Raw genomic sequence first — 8,488 nt, forward strand, 5'->3', positions numbered from 1 at the left:
GATTGTAGTTTCCCAACCATCCCTGAGGAAGGTGTTCCCCGACGTTTTTTAAAACCCCAAGAAAAGTCTTTCAAAACTCCTGTTAAATACCATGGGTTTAAGAACCTCCGTAAAATACCATGGGTTTTAGGACCTCCATAAAATCCCACAAGTTTTGAAACATTCGTAAAATACCATGTGTTTTAGAACCCCCCGTAAAATAACATGGATTTTAATACATCCATAAAATACCATGGGTTTCAAAACCTCTATAAAATACCATAGATTTTTAAACCTCTGTAAAATACCATGGTTTTCAAAATTCCTGTAAAATATCATGGGTTTTAAAACCCACATAAAATACCAGAGGTTTTGAAACTAAAAACATTTGTTTTTTTACTCATTTTATCGTTAAAACATTCATGTGCTTCTTCAAACACAACTATAAGAAATGAATATAAGAAATAAATTACAAACTTTCACTTTATATATATATATATATATATATTATTCACTGGTACTATTTACGATAAAAGTTACTAATAAAATTTTTTTATCCACATATCCAAACAACAAAAGAGTTCAAGAGTTAAAACCCTTTTTTCTTGTAGTTCTTGTTGGGTATAACACTCTTGTAGGGTTCAAGAGTTCTGTTTTTGGTATTCTTTGTGTTGTAAAGATTTTTTCCATAGTGAAATCTCAAATAGTATGGTTGGAAAACTAGATGTAACTCTAATAAAAGAGTGAAACTAGTATAAAAGTTCTTTTGTGATCCTTTTTCTCTCTCTATTTACGTTTTTGCATTTAGTTCTTGAATTGATTCTTATGTTTTAGAAAAAATTAACAAATTGATATTCTGATTAGATCTAATTTAACCGATTGAATTTTAAATTTTTTACCAGTGAACTAAAATTTTAATTTGTTATCTGCAAATAATTTAATCTGTTGATTTTTTAAGAACTCCATTCTAAACTATATTTTCAAGAAATTGTTTTTAAGTTCAATTCACATAGCCCCCCCGAACTCGACCTATCATTCTAACAATTTCAAAGCTAGTTATTTAAATTTATTAAAGTTTCAGTCCTTGTTTTATGAAAATGGTTGAGAATAAATTTCTTATGCTGAGGGTGTCTCTATTAACAAGTCATCCAAGTTTGGAGTTGTTAATTATCAATTTCGGAAAGTTAAAATGAAGATCTTTATACAATCAATTGATCAGGGTATTTGGGATGCAGTTGTTGTTGGATCTATTAGTGTCTAAGTTCAAGAGGGGAGGGGTGAATTGAGCTTATAAAATTTTCGCAAGAACACACAATTTTCAGTATATCAGAGGCAAAAGAACAGATTGTTTTTACATGAAACAGATTGATTCTTCAGAGCAGTCTAGCACAATTTGAATTTGTTCAAATTAAAATTGTGATCAACAGAGGGTTATAACAGAATCAGATTAGTTGGATATTATGAGTATGAAGAATACAGCTATGCTCATAAATCAATCAAATTCATTCAACACAAGGTTTTAAGGAGAATGACTCTTTCTCTGATTTTAATGAATAGACTATTTGTTCACAGATCAATTAAAACATCATATACAACTGCCTTGTTTGTGATCAGAGAGCTTTAACAAATCAGGAAGAACAGTTTTTATTAAACCCAGAATTAACAGATTCAATTTCAAAAGAACAGATTTAGTTCTTGACAGAATTAAGCAAAACCAGAAACGAGTGCAGGGATGAGAGGAAAAAGGCAAGCAGGTTTTTATACTGGTTCACTCATACAGAGCTACATCCAGTTTCACCTTACCCCAAGGTGGAATCCACTAAAAATAGTACCAATCACTTACAAACACAGCAGTTCTTGAACACTACAAGAATAATACAACCAATGCTGAAAAACTCTATTTCAGCACACCTTGCACTCCAAGAAACCCTATCAAGGAGTGACTAACACTTACACCTTTACAAACCAGAATAAAGGAAAGGTTACACCTGAAAAGAAGATGCAAGAACTCAAAACCAGTAGTTCAATTTGCTGCAGAACTGCACCAACACCTTCACCAAGATCAAAGGTTTCCTAGAACAAGCACACTTGAGAATCCCTTTGGAAAACCTTTCAAAAATCTTTTCAATCCTTCTTCTCACATTGAAAGTGTTTGATCTCTGTCAAAAACGTAATTGCTCAGCATCCTTTCATGTGAGAGAGGCTTTTCTTTATATAGAAAACAGTTTCTAACTTCTTTTCAAAAAACAGTTGAAAAGCTGTTATGAAAACAACAGATTCAGTTTTGAACTTAACAGATTTATTTTGTGAAAACTGCCAACTCAGCTAACTGAAATAACTGTCTGAGTTGTACCTTTGGTGCCCTAACTAACTTTCGAAAATCCTTTCAGCAGACCAAAGAATAAACCTGTTCTTTTACAGAGAAACAGATTCATTTTTGTGCAGTATCCTGATTTTAGGAGAAAACTCCAAAAAGCTTTTAACCACTTCATGTGCTTATTCTAGGCTTGGTTAGGCATCTAGAATAGATCATGTAGCAAAAGGCAACCTTACACATACACCAGCCTACATACAAGATCATCTAAACCTATTACAAACTTTACAACAAACTAGCTATTTTCTACATCAAACACAAACTAACACTAAGTAGAGAAGAGACTTCATCCATCTTCAACAGTTGCTAATGGTTATTTTGTGCCTAAGCATGTCATAGATGATGAAACAATTGCTAATGGTTATTTTGTGCCTAAGCATGTCATAGATGATGAACTTCTTGAAAATCCATGGGTTGACTGGTTTGAAATCGAAAATAAAGAAATCTCAATATGAGTGCACTCCAAAGAATATTATAACCTCTACGTTGAATATGAATTAAGTTTTTAGGGTATCACAATCTTCTCCGGCTAAGGAAATGTGGGAGATTTTGGAAGTAACTCATAAAGGAACTTCAAATATAAAGAGAGCCGAAAAACATGCTCTGATACACAAGTATGAACTCTTCAAAATGTAATAGGGAGAGGGAATTACATATGTGTAGAAATGGTTTACATATGTTGTAAATCATCTCATTTGTTTAGGAAAGATCTTTGATAGAGAATAGTTGAATATCAAGGTTCTGAAGTGCTTAGATAGAATATGGCAACCCAAGGTCACGACTATTTCAGAATTAAGAGATTTGACCACCCAAACAATAGCTTCCTATTTGTAAAAATGAGAAAGCATGAGATTGAAATGAACAAACTGAATGAGCAGAAAAGTGAAGTTAAGAAGACCAAAGGAATTACTCGAAAATCTTGTCTTCACAAAAGTGAGGAAGAATCCAATGAATGTAGTGATACAAAAACACTTAACATGTTGACTAGAAAGTTCAGTAAATTCTCAAAAAAGAAAGGCAAGAATAAGGTGCAGTGAACAAAAAGGTATAAATTTAGAAAATCCTATTGAATTTGGTTCATCTAACTACACCTGTTTTGGTTGTGGCAATACAATGTCCAAATGTTTCAATCAAAGAAAAAGGTTATGAAAGGAAACATGAAAAAGGAGGAAAGTCCAAAAGAGCATACATAGCTTGGTAAGACAATGATGAGTCATCATCCAACTCCACATTTAGATAAGAAGAAGTTAACATATGCTTGATGGTTGGATATGAATCTTGAACTAGTAATGTAAGATTGAACTCTTCTTAAAATGATGAAAACTATAGTCAATTGTTAGATTCATTTAAGGAAACTAATGAGGAAGGAAATAAATTGGCTCTTTCAATGAATAGATTAAAAGGCCTAAACAACTATTTCAAAAACAAGGTCAACACTTTGGAAGAAAAGTTAAAGAATACCAAGTATGATTTTAAAAATTTAGAGATCATGTACAAAAACTCTTCTTGTAAATGTGTTGAATCTAGTAAATCAGTGAAGAACTGTGAAAATTGTGAAGTTTAAAAAAAAAAGTTCATTATCTTATAAAAAATTTAAGTATTTTTTTATAGGAAAAGGAAATTTGGAAGCTCTACTAGGTTCTCAATTTTTTATTTTTTTTATAAAGCTAGTTTAAGGTATAAACCTGAATTTCAAAATAAGACAAAATAATAGAATTTTTTTTAAAAATTTAGTAAAACACAATCCTCACCTCTTGTCACCTGTTTAGGTTATTTAAGAGGTCATACCACTAGAAACTACAACATAAGAAAATTTGAAATTCCAAATGGCTTAATTAGGTGGGTACCAAAAAGTAAAATTAATAGTTCTAGACCTAAGTTAATAAGAGGCCAAAACCTGTTCCTTCAATCTATTTTGCAGGATTCATTGACAACCAAAAACCATCTATGGTATCTTGATAGTGACTACTCAAAGAACATGTCTTGAGACACTTCATAATTGATTGATTTGCAACTAAAACATGAGGAATATGTCACTTGTGGTGACAATAATGATAGAAGGATTCTTGGCAGAGGTGATATTGGTGATCATAATTGAATACTTATCAAAGATGTGTTGTATGTAAAAGAACATAAGCACAACTTGTTGAGCATTAGCCAACTTTGTGGAAAGGTTACCAAGTCATCTTTAAGCCACATTCGTGCCTAATTTTCGAAGTAGGTTCAAGAAAAGTCTTTCTAGTAGGTAAAAATTCATAATGTTTACAAGTTGGATATTACAAACACTACATCTAAAATTTAATGTTTACTTCTGAAGCCCAGTTGTCCATACAACTGGGCTGGTACAACATCTTATAAATAATGTTATATCCTTTAAAGGGAAGAACATGTGTGAGGCACAAATATAACAAATGAAGGCTTTCCCAATTTTTATGTATAAGGGTAGGATGAGGTATGGATGAGTATTAGTTTATTTGTATGGTAGAAAGGATATAGGACAAAAAAAGATTGCCTCAATGTGACTTTCTTCTACTTGTCCTTTTGGTTGAAAAAGAAATGTCCCCCTCTTCTAAGGCATTTCAATCATCATATCATTTACACAGTTTTTCTCCCTTTATCTTTTCCTTTTCATTCATTTTTAGCGACCAATGTTGTTTCAATAATTTGAAAGAATGCATTACTATATTTTTTTTCCCAAAAAGGGTGAAAAAAATATTTTTTTTTTTGATAAAGAAACATGGTCACAAATTATTTCAAATCCTAGTTATTCCCTTTTTTCAGAAAGATTAACTCTAAAACAATAAAGATAAACCCCTTAGCCAGACGAGACAAAACTCAACAAATCTGCCACAACATAAGATATTCTTGTTTTTCTAATTCAGACAATGATGGAACCTACCATAGGATTTCAAGTGACATGCGTATGAATGCTTCAAAAGAAAAGGTTGGTTGGTTGTTAAAACATTATACCACGAAAAAGCATGACACACATTTGTCATTATTATCCTTTTTATTTATTTTTTGTTTTTAGTCCTTATTTGCTATTTTTGGAACATCACAAATTTGATGATTTTGCCAAGAGAACAAATGAATCAATTTCTTTCTGTTATATTTATTTATTTATTTATTTTTACTTGAAATAAGTTTTATTTATACAAATGAAATTTACTATTAACCAGAACTAATAAACTATTTTAACCAAATGTGTTTAGCATTCAACTGATCTATCAAACTACTGAACAACCTCTATAGACATTCAGATTGTCTATTATAATTGCAGTTTCACAAAACACTGTTAGAATGTTCATATCACAAATAAAACGTTTAGTTTATTTCTATTATCATCAAAACTCAAACTTCACATACGATGCATTGATAATCAAACTATCTAGTAGAGTACAGACCATCCAGGTTCTCAGCATTGTATATGTCATAAGACTTTACCCTTTTTAATGAGTTAAAATTGTGATATATTTATCACTCAAACTTTGTGTTTGTATAAGTCAAAAGTGGCTCATAAAAAAATACTTATTTAAGCTAAAATTGACTTGTTGAAAGTATACTTGAACAGGGTCAGACAGAAGTAGTTAGGAGTCAAAAGTGGATTGTGAGAATACTTAGGTTAATCCATCAATGAATTTTTTAAAGAATAGTTGAGCATGCTTTGCAACAATAGTCTGCTTACTAGAACTTGACTGGTCGATCAAGAATTGAATGTAGTTTTTTGAGGTAGATAAACTAGTATAAAATCACTTGTCTCCTTTGTCTCTCTGTATATTGCATGTTATCTAAATAACTAACCTAAGGAGGGTGAAATGTTTAAACTAAGGTTACAAAACTTAAAAGTTTTCATCTGTTGGAAAACTAAAATTATCATCTGACTATCACACTATACTTATGAAAAACAAAGAAATTTTAAAGACACAATTCAATTTTCCCTCGTATTTTTATTGTTTTAAAAAAATATTGAAATATTGTTTTCAAAACTAGAGTAATTTATCACTTGATAATTTATCCATAGAAGTTGTGAGCAGTAGCTCACAATTGACATGTACTCGACCTCTTTTTATCCACATAATATAGTTTGTGTGGTAGAAACCTTCTAATATGAAACTTACATTTTTCTTATAACACAAGCATAAATTATTTGATCCTAAAAGATAATAAAAGATCCATTTTACATCCTTTAAGTAAGACTCTTTTAGAAATTATTGGAATATTGCAGATAGATAAATGTTATGCATAATACCACATTCCAAAAAGGTTTTGATTTTGTAAAGTCATTTAAAAAAATTTAGGATCTCTGTTTTGAATATTTCTCAAAAAATAGCTTTAATGCCAATTGTTATAAAAGGATAAATGACTTGTTTTAACTCAAGAAGGGGTGAATTGAGTTTCAAATCTTTTTCATTGGTTCAATTTTAAATTAAGTTCTTGTTCATTGTTCCACCACCGTGCACCACTTTTCTTCCACTGTTGTCACTGTTGTCGTCGCTGTCCTTCACCGTTGCCCTCCACCGCTGCCATCACCTTGAGGTTGGTGTTCTTTTTACTTTTTATTTAATATTTTTTTAGTCTATATGTGGCTTATAGATGGCGGTTCTACCTCAATAGAATAGACTATGTGTTGATAGACAACAATTTTGAAATCGCTGTCTAATTGCTAAAAGAACTACGTACTGTCTTTGACCTTTTATGTGTTAGTGTATGTCTTTATTAATTAACTTCATTTTGAGTTTGTTCATGTTTTTTAGGTTATCTATAGTTCCTCTACTTTAGAATTACTTGTTTAAAAATGTGAATTTATTTTCATCAAGTATACTTTTCTTTATTCTATTTTATATAAACAAAAATGCATTCACAATGAATGTGATATTCTAACGAAATTGACATCAACATTAATAGTTTACGAGATGTTAAACCAATAAAAAAACAAATATAAGATAATTAGGCCAAATTTATGAAAAAAATTTATAAATAACTATATTTCAAAAAGTCAAATCTATTCGTTAAAAAAGATGTCGAATATAAGAGAATAATTTCACCAAAGAAAACCATATTTGGTATTAATAGTCAAATTAGCTTTTAAAATCTAAAATTTCACTTATAAACTTGCATTTACTCCATCTACTTCTAGGGACCTCAAAGTTGGTATAAAAAGCTTGAACCGCTTGCATTTACTCCATCTACTTCTAGGGACCTCAAAGTTTGTATAAAAAGCTTGAACCGCAACAGTGAGTGACATTCCAACCATAATGAATTACATTTTTTTATATATATAAAAGCTTTCATGTTAGGCATCACTATGCAACTTGACATCTCAGTTAGGTTAACACCTCAAGTAACAACAATCATATGCCATTACATGAAAAAAATATTTTTAAAAAAAAGGAAAAAGAAAGAAAATTTAAAAATAAAATATGGGGAAACTAGACCAAAACTCATATGTTAACAAAAATGATAGGTAGACTATACCTATTCATAAAGAATTATAAGAACAAACTAGATGGAAGCCTATTATACAAATGAAATTATTCTTTGTGAATAAATCCTAAATTAGCCAACTTATTAGCATACGCATTCCCTTCACGAAAAATATGAGTAATCCTAAACCTAATTTTCTCACAATAATTAAGACAAGTATTCCATTGAATACGAAGCATCCACAGGACATCAGTTCTAGAAGTAAACGCAACACAAACCAAGGTAGAATCACATTCAAGTCATACATTAGTAAGCTCCATCTTTTGAGCTTCCTCCATAGCATGTTTAACTCCATAAAACTTAGCAACCATAGCAGTTTGAACTTCAAGAAACCAGAGAAAGCACCAATAAACTCCCCCATACTCCCATGGAAAATTCCTCCACAAGTAGCAAGACCAGGATATCCCCTAGCAACCCCATCAATGTTAATTTTAACCTAGCCTAGTGAAGGGAACTCCCATCTAACAAGAAAAGGACAAAGAACTTTACCAGTACGAGTATGTATATCCCATGGGTTGTTTGATGGATCAAGAAGTGTTTCCTATTAAGAAAGTGTTTTTTATTCCAGGCCAAAGGAAGACTTTTGCTCAGGCTTTGGGAAATACATGTGACATTCCTTTTTCCCAGTTACCAACTCCTTGTATTATGGGA

Source organism: Phaseolus vulgaris, chromosome 1 (assembly GCF_051622355.1).
Source record: "Phaseolus vulgaris cultivar YP4 chromosome 1, ASM5162235v1, whole genome shotgun sequence".
Classification (NCBI taxonomy): domain Eukaryota; kingdom Viridiplantae; phylum Streptophyta; class Magnoliopsida; order Fabales; family Fabaceae; genus Phaseolus; species Phaseolus vulgaris.